The 14332-nt window shown below is 45.0% G+C and overlaps 1 pseudogene; it reads left to right on the plus strand.

The window, feature by feature from the left end:
- Positions 1–957: 957 nt before the first annotated feature.
- Positions 958–1330, plus strand: LOC144480414 (histone H2B type 1-A-like; annotated as a pseudogene).
- The last annotated feature ends 13002 nt before the right edge of the window (positions 1331–14332 follow it).

The raw sequence follows: 14332 nt of genomic DNA on the forward strand, positions 1-14332 counted from the left end.
TGTACAACTACAATGCTGGCAATGGCCCGACGATGTGGAAAATTGCCAAAATCTGTCCTTTCCATAAAAAGTGGGACATATTCAGTCCTGCCAGTTACCACTCCAGCGTACGATCAATCATCAGCAAAGTGATGGAAGGTGTCATCGACAGTGCTATCAAGCAGCAATAACACAGTAATAATCTGGGCACTAGGAAAATCATTTTGGACAGAGCCAACATGGATTTATGAAGAAGAAATCATGTTTGACAAATCTGTGGGAGTTTTTTTTGAGGATGTGACTAGCAGAGTAGCTAAGGGGGATGTGGTGTAATTTTCTTCTCAGAAGGCTTTCAATAAGATCTCACACAGGAGGTTAGTAAACAAAATTAGAACACGTGGGATAGGGGGATATCATACAGGCACGCATCGAGGATTGGTTAAAGGATAGAGTGTAAAAGTAAAGATCATTCTCAGGTTGGCTGGCTCTGACTGGTGGGGTACCGCAAGGATCAGTGCTTAGACCCCAGCTACTGATGGGGATCAAATGCAGTATTTCCAAATTTGCGAATGACACAAAACTAGGTAGGAATGTGTATTGTGAGAATGGCGTAAGAAGAGGCCTCAAGGGAATTTGGACAGACTGAGAGTGCGGGCAGAAACATGGCAGGTGGAACATTATGTGGATAAGTGTGAGGTTATCCACTTTTGGATGAATGAAGCTGCATAATATTTCTTAAATGTTGAGAGGTTGGGAGTGTTGATGTCCAAAGGGACCTGGGTGTCCTTATTCATAAGCCACTAAAAGCCAACACACAGACGCAGCAAACAATTAGGCAAATGGCAAGTTGGCCTTTTATCGCAAAAGGATTCGATAAAGGAGTTCTTGCTTCCATTGTACGGAACCTTGGTTAGACGGCACCTGGAGTAATGTGTACAGCTTTTGTCTGGGTCCTCTAGTTGGTCGAAGTGGAGTGGAATGCCTGAGCTTGCAGTCAAGGGAGGAGTGTCCGAAAAGTGTCCAAACCAGTCACTGACTAAAGTTACCAAGAAGCCACCCAAGAAGCGGAGGAAGACCCGCAAACATAGCTATTCTACCTACATGTACCGGGTGCTGACACAGGTCTGGGTTCTGACGCAGATTTTGACCAAGGCTACAAGCGTCATGAACTCCTTCGTAGTCAACGTTTTCAAGCACATTTGCCTCCGAGGCCTCGCACTTCATTCACCACAACAAATGGCACAACATCTCAGCCCGGGGCATCCATCTCATGTTGCCAGGGGATCGGACCAAACATGCCGTCTCCAAGGGCACGAAAAAGATCAGCAACTACACCAACTGTTTAGGTTGACCATACTATTATTTACATTTAAGAAGCTATTGGATAGGCACATGGAGTACTTCGGGATGATAGGGAGGAAATAACTTGATCTGGGTTTTAGACAAAGCTCGGCACAACAACGTGGGCTGAAGGGCCTGTTCTGTGCTGTACTGTTCTATGTTCTATACTGAAAGGGTAAAGAAGAGAGTACTTGCCAGAGAGGGAATGCAGCAGAGGTTCATCAGACTAATTCCTGGATGGCAGAATTTTCCTAGGAGATACTCTGGAGATGATTGCATTGAAAATCTCAAAATTCTTAAGGGGCTAGACGCAGTAGATGCAGGGAGGATATTTCCCCTGGCTTGGTGTGGGTCTGCAACCAGTATGAGAATACGGCGTTGAGGCAGGCAATCAGTCATGATCTTGAATGGCACAGCAGGCTCAAGAGGTTGAATCGCCTACTCCTGCACCTGTGTTCCTAATGATCTGCTCAGTGCTCAGGTTGGGATATGCCAGAACCATTTGGCTCCAGACCTGAATATAGCCTTGGTCCAACAGATATAGAGCAAGATGGCTGTGGTGGCTGGAATTCTGGAAGTCAAATATCTCAGTTCCAGGACGTCCCTGCAGGAGTTCCTCAGGATAGTGTCCTCAGCCCAACCATTTTCAGCTGCTTTATCAATGGCTTTCCTTCCATCATACGGTCAGAAGTGAAGATATCCACTGATGATTGCACAATTTTCAGCATCATTCGCAACTCCTCAAATACTAAAGCAGTCCATGTTCAAATGCAGGAAGACCTGGACAATGTTCAGGCTCTGGCTGACAAGTGGCAAGTAACAGTCATGCCACACAAGTGCCAGGCAACGATCATCTCCAACACAATAGAGTCTAACCATTGCCCCATGACATTTAATGGCATTACCCTTGCTGAATCGCCCTCTATCAACATCCTGGGGATTACCATTGACCAGAAACTGAACTTAACTAGCTATATACATCCTGTGGCTACAAGAGGAGTGGGTCTTGAACCAATATGGGAATATGGCGTTGAAGTAGGCAATTAGCCATGATCTTGCTGAATGGCAGAGCAGACTCAAGGGGTTGAATAGCCTTCTCCTACACCTATGTTCCTAACAGTAAGAAGTCTCACAACAGCAGTTAAAGTCCAACAGGTTCATTTGAAACCAAGAAACTCCTGCAGGGATTTCTTGAAAGTGCATGGTGGCACAGTGGTTAGCACTGCTGCCTCACACCAGGGACCCGGGTTCAATTCTGGCCTCGAGTGACTGTCTGTGTGGAGTTTTCACGTTCTCCCCATATCTGCGTGGGTTTCCACCGGGTGCTCTGGTTTCCTCCCACAGTCCAAAGATGAGCAGGGTTAGTTGGATTGGCCATGCTAAATTGCCCCTTCGTGTCAGGAGGATTGGTGGGGTAAATATGTGGCGTTAGAGGGATGGGGCTTGGGTGGGATTGTTGTCGGTGCGGGCTTGATGGGTCAGATGGCCTCTTTCTGCACTGAAGGAATGCTATGATTCTAAGGGCAGGTCAGAGGCTAGGAATCTTGCAGCGAGTAACCCACCTCCTGATTCCCCAAAGCCTGTTCGCCATTTACAAGGCACAAGTCAGGATTATGATGGAATGGCCTCCAACTACTACCCGTGCAACTCCAGAAACACTGAAGAATCTTGTTACCATCCAAGACAAAGCAGCCCTCCTTCCACAAACATTCAAACCCGCCACCACTAACAAACAGTGGCAGTCGTGTGTACCATCTTCAAGACCATCTGCAGGAACTCACCAAGACTCCTTAGGCAGCACCTTCCAAACTCACGGCCATTACCATCGAGGACAAGGGCAGCAGATACCCAGGAACACCATCACCTGCAAGTTCCCCTCCAGGTCACTCACCATCCTGACTTGGAAATATATCGCCGTTCCTTCACAGTCGCTGGGTCAAAATCCTGGAATTCCCTCCCTAACGGCACTGTGGGTCAACCCACAGAACATGGACTGCAGCGATTCAAGAAGGCAGCTCACCGCCACTTTCTCAAGGGGCAACTAGAGATGGGCAATAAATGCTGGCCAGCCCTACAAACGTCAGTAGCAGCATTCCTTCACTATAGCTGGGTAAAAATCCTGGAATTCCCTCCCTAACAGCACTGAGTGCAGCTGCACCTCAGGGACTGCAGTGCTTCAAGGAGGCAGCTCACCACCACCACCTTCTTCAGAGAAACTAGGGACGGGTAATAAAGGCTGGTTTAGCCAATGACACCCATACCCTGTAAATGAATAAAAAATGGACAAAAGATCTGAATTCCAGAGGTGAGTCAATAGTGACTTCCCTTGACATCAAAGCAGCATTGGCCAAGGAGTCTTTAGCAAAATTCAAGTTGATATAAATCAACGATTGGGTGTGTGTGTGTGTAGATGACTCTCCACCAGCTTAAGTCGTACCGAGCACCAACGAAGATGATTGTTGGAGGCCAATCATCCCAGCCCTGGAACATCGGTTCTTCAGGGTAGGGTCTTAGGCCCAACCATTTTCAGCTGCTTCCTCATTGATCTTTCCTCCAACTTGTCAGAAGTGGGGATGTTCACGGTGATTGCAATGTTCAGTACCGGTCACAGCTTCCCAGATATTGAAGCATTTGCTGCCTGCGTGCAGCAATGGGGGGTGACGGCAATTCAAATTAAATCAATGCAATACATTTTATTGAATGAAATAATTCTACAAGGATACCCCTAATCACACTGATTTTTTAAAAAAAGTCAAATTCATCATTTTCAGCATCCATTGCAAATAATTCATTTAGAACATAGAACATAGAACATTACAGCGCAGAACAGGCCCTTCGGCCCACGATGTTGCACCGACCAGTTAAAAAAAAAATAAAAACTGTGACCCTCCAACCTAAACCAATTTCTTTTCGTCCATGAACCTATCTACGGATCTCTTAAACGCCCCCAAACTAGGCGCATTTACTACTGATGCTGGCAGGGCATTCCAATCCCTCACCACCCTCTGGGTAAAGAACCTACCCCTGACATCGGTTCTATAACTACCCCCCCTCAATTTAAAGCCATGCCCCCTCGTGCTGGATTTCTCCATCAGAGGAAAAAGGCTATCACTATCCACCCTATCTAAACCTCTAATCATCTTATATGTTTCAATAAGATCCCCTCTTAGCCGCCGCCTTTCCAGCGAAAACAATCCCAAATCCCTCAGCCTCTCCTCATAGGATCTCCCCTCCATACCAGGCAACATCCTGGTAAACCTCCTCTGCACCCTCTCCAAAGCCTCCACATCCTTCCTGTAATGTGGGGACCAGAACTGCACACAGTACTCCAAGTGCGGCCGCACCAGAGTTGTGTACAGTTGCAACATAACGCTACGACTCCTAAATTCAATCCCCCTACCAATAAACGCCAAGACACCATATGCCTTCTTAACAACCTTATCTACTTGATTCCCAACTTTCAGGGATCTATGCACACATACACCTAGATCCCTCTGCTCCTCCACACTATTCAAAGTCCTCCCGTTAGCCCTATACTCAACACATCTGTTATTCCTACCAAAGTGAATTACCTCACACTTCTCCGCATTAAACTCCATCCGCCACCTCTCGGCCCAACTTTGCAACCTGTCTAAGTCTTCCTGCAAACTACGACACCCTTCCTCACTGTCTACCACACCACCGACTTTGGTGTCATCAGCAAATTTGCTAATCCACCCAACTATACCCTCATCCAGATCATTAATAAATATTACAAACAGCAGTGGCCCCAAAACAGATCCCTGAGGTACACCACTTGTAACCGCACTCCATGATGAATATTTACTATCAACCACCACCCTCTGTTTCCTATCCGCTAGCCAATTCCTGATCCAATTTCCTAGATCACCCCCAATCCCATACATCTGCATTTTCTGCAGAAGCCTACCATGGTGAACCTTATCAAACGCCTTACTAAAATCCATATATACCACGTCCACTGCCTTGCCCCCATCCACCTCCTTGGTCACTTTCTCAAAAAACTCAATAAGGTTAGTAAGGCACGACCTACCTGCCACAAAACCATGCTGACTATCACCTATCAATTCATTACTCTCCAAATAACTATAAATCCTATCCCTTATAATTTTTTCCAACATCTTGCCGACAACAGAAGTGAGACTCACCGGTCTATAATTCCCGGGGAAGTCTCTGTTCCCCTTCTTAAACAATGGGACAACATTCGCTAACCTCCAATCTTCTGGTACTACACCAGAGGCCAACGACGACCTGAAGATCAGAGCCAGAGGCTCTGCAATCACTTCTCTTGCCTCCCATTTGGAGTCTCTTTGGCCATATAATCGTAGAGATCCCGCTCGATCAGATTTGACACTGGTTTCAGAATCATCTCTCCACAACAGATGATCATCATCATCCAATAAATTGGATAGTCTACATTCTTGAATTATCTAGGCCTTTATGCATTATCGAATTGTGAGATTCTGTTCATTAAAGCACATAAACAGGCCATGGTTATTTCCATCCTGATGCTTTTTTTCTCCAGCCATGTTTTTTTTAATTCATTCGTGTCACATACAAATAACTTGCACTTTCCATAGGCCACAAGGATGCCTATTCTACAGGTCTAACTGGTCATGAATACGTAGGGAAATTGATTTGCGGCATGGATTTATGCTTGAAAATTACAATGTTTGAATTTTGTTTCATCGGTCTTGAAGGCATGCCCCATTTTGATTAGAGCCTTATATCTTGCAGTTTGCACTAGAACTATTTTTGAAACATTCCATTTCATTCCTCTTGCCACTCTAACATAAAGTTAGAGTGGCTAGCACTGATGCCTCACAGTGCCAGGGGCCTGAGTTTAATTCCGGTCTCGGGACTGTGTGGAGTTTGCACGTCCACCCCCTCCCCCCCCCCCCCCCCCCCCAAGGGTTTCCTCCAGCTGCTCTGGTTTCCTTCCACAGGTCAAAGATCTGCAGGTTAGGTGGGGTAGCTATGCTAAATTGCCTCTCAGTATTCAAAGATGTGTAGGTTAGATGGTAAATGTGCATGGCTTCTTTCTGCACTGTAGGAATTGTATGATCCAACCATTAAAACATTCACATCCTCCAACATCTACCAAGTCTGCAGTTAGGCAAGAGACATATGGGAACACCACCACCTGCAAGTTCCCCTCTAAGTCACACACCACCCCACTTGGATTTGCACTCAGGCCTGTATATTTCTGGCACTGCTCTATTCTCTCCGCACTCCTTAAGGTACACCTCATTGGCATTTTATTTGCTCCCTTATTATTCATGGAAATAAAGAAACAATCCCTGGCATGAGGACTTGCCTCCATCGTCACAGGATGACAGCTAATATTAACATTGGACTGTAATACTTACCCATTGCCAATTTGAAACTTTTTTTTTAAAACAACACATACAATGGATTTTTAAAAAATGGACTTCAGCCATCAGTGTCGCTTGGTTCCATCGGCTGAGCTGAACCAAAGGGAGCTTTTGAATCACAAATTAGGACACTTTGACAAGCCAGTATTTCATTTGTGTTTTGCTTTATTAGATTTTAGTTGTTACATCTAGTTATGAGGAGAGCTGGTCCCAGGTAAATTTAACACGAGTAAAAGTGTGAATTGCTACTCCAGTGGCTGTTCATGACCCCGCCCAGTTGTCTTTGATCTTGCTTGATTGAGAACTCAAAGCTGAGTCTTCAGTCAGATCGTTTGCCAGTTTCTTCTTGTCATTTATAGTTATGACAACTGTATCTGTCACTCATTAACAAACAAGGCTAATTCTCAATTGTCTCGCTCTATCACAAGTCTATTACTTATTTTCTGTGAAAATGTACGAATGACTTGAAATGATTTGGAATGGTGATTAGGATTAATATGATCTTATAGATGGTAGAATTTAGCAGAGAATGTAATGTACAAGCTACACAAAATTGCATGCTCACCCAGCGTCTGCGTGGCTTTCCTCCAGCCATTCTGGTTTCCTTCCACAGTTCAAAGATATGCAGGTTAGATGGAGTGGCCATGCTAAATTGCCCCTTCGATGTCCAAAGATGTGTAGGTTAGACTTGGTTTCCAAATGTGAAAATGCCTGATAAAAGGTAATTACTAATCCTAGGCACACTTCACATTATGATTTGTGGGAGAAAGGAACGGAATTTATGATTTTTTTTGTTTAAAGCAGTACCCCTTTAAGGGGCTGCTCCTTTAATTTGTCCCTCAGTTCATTTGATTGTTTAATTGGTTAATGTTTTGTTTCAAAATAGGAAAATGGAATGGAAACCGTCACTTAATGTGTCTGCCAACACAATAACAGCACAATGCAAATACAAAATGTACATTATGGCTAGAGAGGCCATGGCCAAGATTCAGCACTCCATTAGCTACCCAAAAAGTCAAAAATTGCTGATCCAACATCTCAAAATTCTACATCAATCCAACAATACCACAGGCAAATATTTACCCATCACTACTGAACATAGAACAGTACAGCACAGAACAGGCCCTTCGGCCCACGATGTGTGCCGAGCTTTATCTGAAACCAAGATCAAGCTATCCCACTCCCTATCATCCTGGTGTGCTCCATGTGCCTATCCAATAACCGCTTAAATGTTCCTAAAGTGTCCCACTCCACTCTCACTGCAGGCAGTCCATTTCACACCCCAACCACTCTCTGAGTAAAGAACCTACCTCGGACATCCTTCCTATATCTCCCACCATGAACCCTATAGTTATGCCCCCTTGTAATAGCTCCATCCACCCGAGGAAATAGTCTTTGAACGTTCACTATCTATCCCCTTCATCATTTTATAAACCTCTATTAAGTCTCCCCTCAGCCTCCTCCGTTCCAGAGAGAACAGCCCTAGCTCCCTCAACCTTTCTTCATAAGACCTACCCTCCAAACCAGGCAGCATCCTGGTAAATCTCCTCTGCACTCTTTCCAGCACTTCCACATCCTTCTTATAGTGAGGTGACCAGAACTGCACACAATATTCCAAATGTGGTCTCACCGAGAGTAACTATCACTTGTCCAAAGAACTTTGAAGAGGATTAAATTTATTACTTTTTAAAATCCGAGGTGCATTGAGATTTTACACTCTCGCTGGTCATTGCCATTGCGTAGGGCAGCTCAGTGGCAAAGTGGTTAGCACTGCTGCCTCAGTGTCAGGGACCTGTGTTTGATTCCCAACTTGGGTCACTGTCTGTGCGGAGTCTGCATGTTCTCCCCGTGTCTGCATGGGTTTCCTCCGGGTGCTCTGGTTTCCTCCCACAGTCCAAAAGGCATGCTGGTTAGGTGCATTGGCCATGCTAAATTCTCCCTCAGCATAACTGAACAGGTTACAGACTGTGGTGACTAGGGGATTTTCACAGTAACTTCATTGCAGCGTTAATGTAAGCCTACTTGTGACATGAATAAACAAACTTTAATTCTAAATGTTCATTCATTTAGGACCATTCTTTTCCTAATTGCCAAGGTCAATTTTGTACAACCTGCAATTAAGAGTGGCCTCTGGCTTCCCGTTTTTATATTAAAACAATGCTCGAGGGAAGGCTCACAAAATAACACTTCATCATTAATCTAATATCGGAAGGTTAGAAGTGAAGCATAAAAGCACGCAGCCAATTTTCATAGCTCACCCTGCCCAAGCATTGAGCAGGAGCAGTACACCCACAGTATACTTTGCCTATCCAGGCCCCGAAGCATCTGTACTTCCTGGCACTGACCCTCCTTCAGCTGGGTTCAATGCCAGAAACCAAGGCAGGAAACAGAACTACAGACATGAATGCGACTTCGGTTTGAAAGAAAATTTACATTTAAGGCTAGAGGTCAGCAAATAGTTCAATGATTAAGAAGAAACCCACTTGCTCAGCAATACAAACAGGAGGGCAAGGGGAGAATGAAATTCAGTTGGTGGCACTCTCCCCCAAGTCAAAACGCTGTGTTTGTGAACCTACTTCCACTCACCTGATGAAGGAACAGCGCTCAGAAAGCTCCCAATTCCAAATAAACCTGTTTGGACTTTAACCTGGTGTTGTGAGACTTCTTACCAAGTCAAAAAGGTTGTGGGTTAAACCTCATTCAAGACCAGAGCACAAAATGTTGGCTGGTACACAGAAAATAGGAACAGGAGTAGGCTATTCGGCCCTTCAAGCCTGTGCCGCCATTCATTATGAGCATGGCTGATCATCCAACTCAGTGGTCTGATCTGACTTTCTGTGGTAGCGAATTCCAGAGGCTCATCACTTTCTGGGTGAAGGCATTTCTCATCTCTGCCCCAAATGGTCTACTCTGTATCCTCAGACCGCGAGTCCTGGTTCTGGACACCCCTCACCATCGGGAACACCCTTCCTGCATCTACCCTGTCTAGTCAAGTTAGAATTTTATATGTTTCTATGAGATCCCCCCTCATTCTTCTGAACTCCAGCAAGTACAATCCTAACTGACTTAATCTTTCCTCGTACATCAGTCCTGCCATCCCAGGAATCTGTCTCTCAGAACCTTCTCTGCAATCCCCCTAGAGCAAGAACATTACAACAACCCTTCAAAAGAAAAAAACATTTCACTGGCTGGAAAATACCCTGGGATATCCTGAGGTTGTGAAAGGCACAATAACAGCGCAACATCGCTCTAATACAAATCAGTTGGGCCAAATTAGCCACAAAGAGCCAGCCAATCGTCAGGCCGAATCGTGGGAACCTAATCAACCCTTGCACTCTATGCTAGCCCAGGGAATCAGAATCTGGCACTGGAATTCCCACAAGACGGCCATGGGGCAAGAGTTGGGAAAGGAACTGTCAGTTCATGGAAGTTCAATGTCTTATCAAACAAGATACTTCCGACTCGACGGTAACCATTATTGTTGTACTTCTTTTGATTTGCAAGAATTCAATTTGCTTTCACATAATAAAAGCAAGATGTTTTAAAGCAGTAGTCATGACCTGATTGCTGCTTATCAAAACAAAGAGGTCAGCTCATGATTTGAAGCAGTCCAAATGTGCTTCACTACACCATGTGAATGTTACAAACTCAATCCATGCGGTGCAGTGAGATTGGCTCATTACCCTACAGGGTTCAGTTTTTCCATGACATGCAAAATGTTTTCGGCTGTAGTGTAGGAAGAGCTTTTTAATCAAAAAACAAAATAACGAGCATCGCAGCTTCCAAATGCACGTACGCCGTGACTGGCTTTGTTTATATGGTGTCTGGGTAATACATTCAATCCTTCTCAAAATCTTACCCATGGCCCTCAGAGAAAACGTTTCCACCCACAGCCCAATGGAGAACATACTGCTGGAGCCGACACCCAATTTTCTTCGCCAGATGCATTTACATTTCAGGCAAATTTGCAGCCAATTGACCATCACACTTCTAGAACAAAATTAAATAGTAACCAACCATGCATTTGCTTCCCCAGCAAATAGTTTCACGATTGTGTTTCATTATACAGACTGTCAACAGACGCAGAATGCCAATTTGAAATATAGGCAGCATGGGGTCTCTCCATGTGCAGAACCCTTATCATTTTCCAGACAGCCACATGTAATGTTCAAGTAATTTAGTCAGATAATCCTGCCTCATCCATAATTAAGAATTCAGTGTCCACAACCAGAGCAGGAAAGGAATATTGCAATTACCTTATCGCAAAAAAGGCAACTCAGCTCGGATCTTTCCTCCACAGCTTCCAATCTGTCCCCCATGTTGAGACAGTGGCTAGCATTGCTGCCTCACAGCAGGTGGATTGGCCGTGCTAAGTTGCCCCTTAGTGTCAGGGGGATTAGCAGGGTAAATATGTGGTTATGGGGATAGAGCCAGGGTGGGCTTGTGGTCGGTGTAGACTCGATAGGCCAAATGGTCTCCTTCTGCACTGTAGGGATTCTATGATTCAATCCTTCTCAAAATCCACAAATAGTAGACCCATTTTATCAGTCTATTCCTGCCCCCATTGAACTCACTTCTTCCCATATTTACTCCATCCTCTCTCCCCTTGTCCAGTCTCTTACTGCCTACACTCACAATTCCCCCATGACTCTATTGGGCCAAATGTGGGCAGTTGGGATTAGCTTAGGGGTTGGAAAAAAGGGCAGCATGGACAAGTTGGGCCGAAAGGTCCGTTTCCATGCTGTAAACCTCTATGACTCCTCTGGTGCTCTTTGCTGGATTCCTGGCCCCAACTGCCTTCTCTTCACTATGGACATCCAATCCCTCTACACTTCCAGCCCCCACCAGGAGGGTCAGTGGACTCTCTGCTTCCTCCTTGAGCAGAGGCCTGAACAATCCCCATCCACTACCACTCTCCAACACCTAGCTGACCTTGTTCTCTCAATCAATTTCTCCACTTCCTGCAAATAAAAGGGGTATGTGGAACACTGATTGCTCCAGTCCTACTCAGGTCCTCTCCCACAACTGTCTTTCCGTTAGTAATTTGATTCATGTTCTCATCTGGCTCTGGAAACATTTGTTTTGTTCCCAATATCCACACTGCCCTCACCTTTACTAGCTCCATCTTTGGCACATCCTTCCGTTGACCTCTTATCTTAATTTCTAGTGATAAAACTGACCATCAATATAGCTTACAAGTCCAGACTCCGACAGCTACCTAGACCACAGTTCCTCACACCCCGGTTCCTGTATGGGGTTCATCCCACTCGCCCGGTTTCGCCGCCTTCTTTAAACCCATTCATGCCATTTTCAAAAACAGCACTTCTAACAGCTTTTTCTTTAAGAGTCCTCCCCACCAGGGAAGACACTGAACTATGTCCAACATCTCCCACACCATTGCCAGCATCTTCTCCTCCCTCTGACAACCATGGTAAAGTGTGCCTCTCCTCCCACAACCCCCCCCCCCCTTACCATCCTCCACATTCAAAGGATCATCCTCCACTATTTCCATCAACTCTAGCTTCATTTCACTATGAAATACATCTTCCACTCACCCTCCGTCAGCGTTCTGCAGGGACCACTCCTTCTGGGGCACCCTGGTCCATTCCTCCCATCGCCCCAAACCCTTCATCCCCTTCCATAGAATCCCAAGTGCAGGAGGCCATTCGGCCTATCGAGTCTGCACTGATGCTCAAAGAGAATCCCACCAAGGCCCACCGCCCCCCTGCCCTAGTCCTGTAACCCCATGCATTTTCCATGGCCAAACCACCTCATCTGCACATCTTTGGACTGTGGGAGAAAATCAGAGCACCCAGAGGAAACCCACACACACAAGGGGAGAATGTGCAAACTCTACAATCACCCAAGGCTGGAATCAAACCCAGGTCTCTGGCACTGAGGCAGCAGTGCTAGCCCCAGTGCTGCCTCTCCTACTGCACCTTCAGGCAATCATTGAAGTTGCACACTTTTTAGCTACTTCCTCCTCACTGTCCACGGATTCAAACTCTCCTTCCAGATGAAGAAGCACATTCACTTACATAGAAATCATAGAAACCCTACAGTGCAGGAGGCCATTCGGCCCATCGAGTCTGCACCGACCACAATCCCACCCAGGCCCTACCCCCACATCCTTTATTTTGATATGCTGCATTCGCTGCTCCCAATGCAGTCTTTTCTACACTAGAGAGACTAAAAACAGACTGGGTGACCACTTTGCGGAATGCCTTTGCTCAATCTGCAAGCATGACCCAACCTTCCTGTCTTTTGTCATTTCAACTCACCATCTTGCTTTCATGCCCGTCCTTGGCCTGCTGCAATGTTCCAGTGAAGCCGAACGCAAAATGGAAGAGCACCTCATTTTTTGATTACAGCCTTCTGGACGGAGTTCAATTCTCCTCCATTTTGATCCTTGTGACTACTTGTTCACAAAACACCCCACCTCCCCCATAGGGCCATCTGTCATTTCTTTTTTAGTCTTGCTTTCAGAGTACTGATGTTTGTTCTCCTTTTAAACACATTCTGCTATCTTATTTTTATGCCACTATCAGCAGGTTTTTTAGTCTTTAATGCTACCATTAACACTTGCTTGGTCTCGTGTCCATGACATCTTTGCCAATCTCTCCTTAGCTCCCACCCTATCCCAGACCTTCTATTCTGCTGCACCTTCCCCAATCCCTCTCCAATTATATAATTCAATCACACTTCTATCCCTCTTTACTCTGAAGTCATACGGACTCTCAACATTAACACAATTTTTCTCAGATGCTGCCAGACCAGCTTGGGTTAATCCAGCATTTTGTTTTTAATTGCAATTACCTGTATTGAAAAGGTTACAGAAGAGGGACCAGAAAGATTGAGGTAGTGGAAGAATTGGCTGAGGGATAACTATGTGCATTGGACACTTTCTCATCAAACGAGAAGGTTGAGGGGTGATATGATTGTTGTTTTTAGGATTCCAGAAAAGAATTACGATGAGCAGTTGCGTCTTGTTCAGAACTGTAGAACCAGAGGACAAAGCTTGTGCATGAAGCAGGACAGTAAATACACAACATTTCACTGAACAAGTAGTCAACGGATGGAACAGATTCACTAATGGGATGGATGGAAGCAATTAGTACAGATTGAAATTTAAATAGATTCATTAGAAAATGATATTTTAGTACAGTCTTGAGTAATTGGAGACACATGGTGCTCTTGGGAGGCAAAGGTCTCCACCACAGAAGTTGGTGCACCTGGTGTCTGTTGACCGAGATTTAATCAACAATTTAATCCCTGTACCATGCTAGGATCAGTATGGAACAAGGTGAACCCTGTCTGGTGTTCTCCATTTAGCTATTTCCAAGTCCATTTATGACTAGCTCAGATTTATAAAATCAGTTAATATCAAAATGGAGCCCAAGGTTTCCATGAGATTTGTGTTGTATTTAAAGTCTATTTAATTAAATCAAAATTATAAAATCATATTGCTAGACTTAGGACTGCTTTTCCAAATTTGTTCCTGGATTGCTGCTCAGGAGGTCTTGTGGCAAGTATTTTGTACACCCATTTTTTGGAAATATCTGCAATTTTGGTACAATTGGTTTTACCCTGCATTGTTTTTTTGTGGAAAGATCAACCAG

This window comes from Mustelus asterias, chromosome 29, assembly GCF_964213995.1.
Source record: "Mustelus asterias chromosome 29, sMusAst1.hap1.1, whole genome shotgun sequence".
NCBI classification, from domain to species: domain Eukaryota; kingdom Metazoa; phylum Chordata; class Chondrichthyes; order Carcharhiniformes; family Triakidae; genus Mustelus; species Mustelus asterias.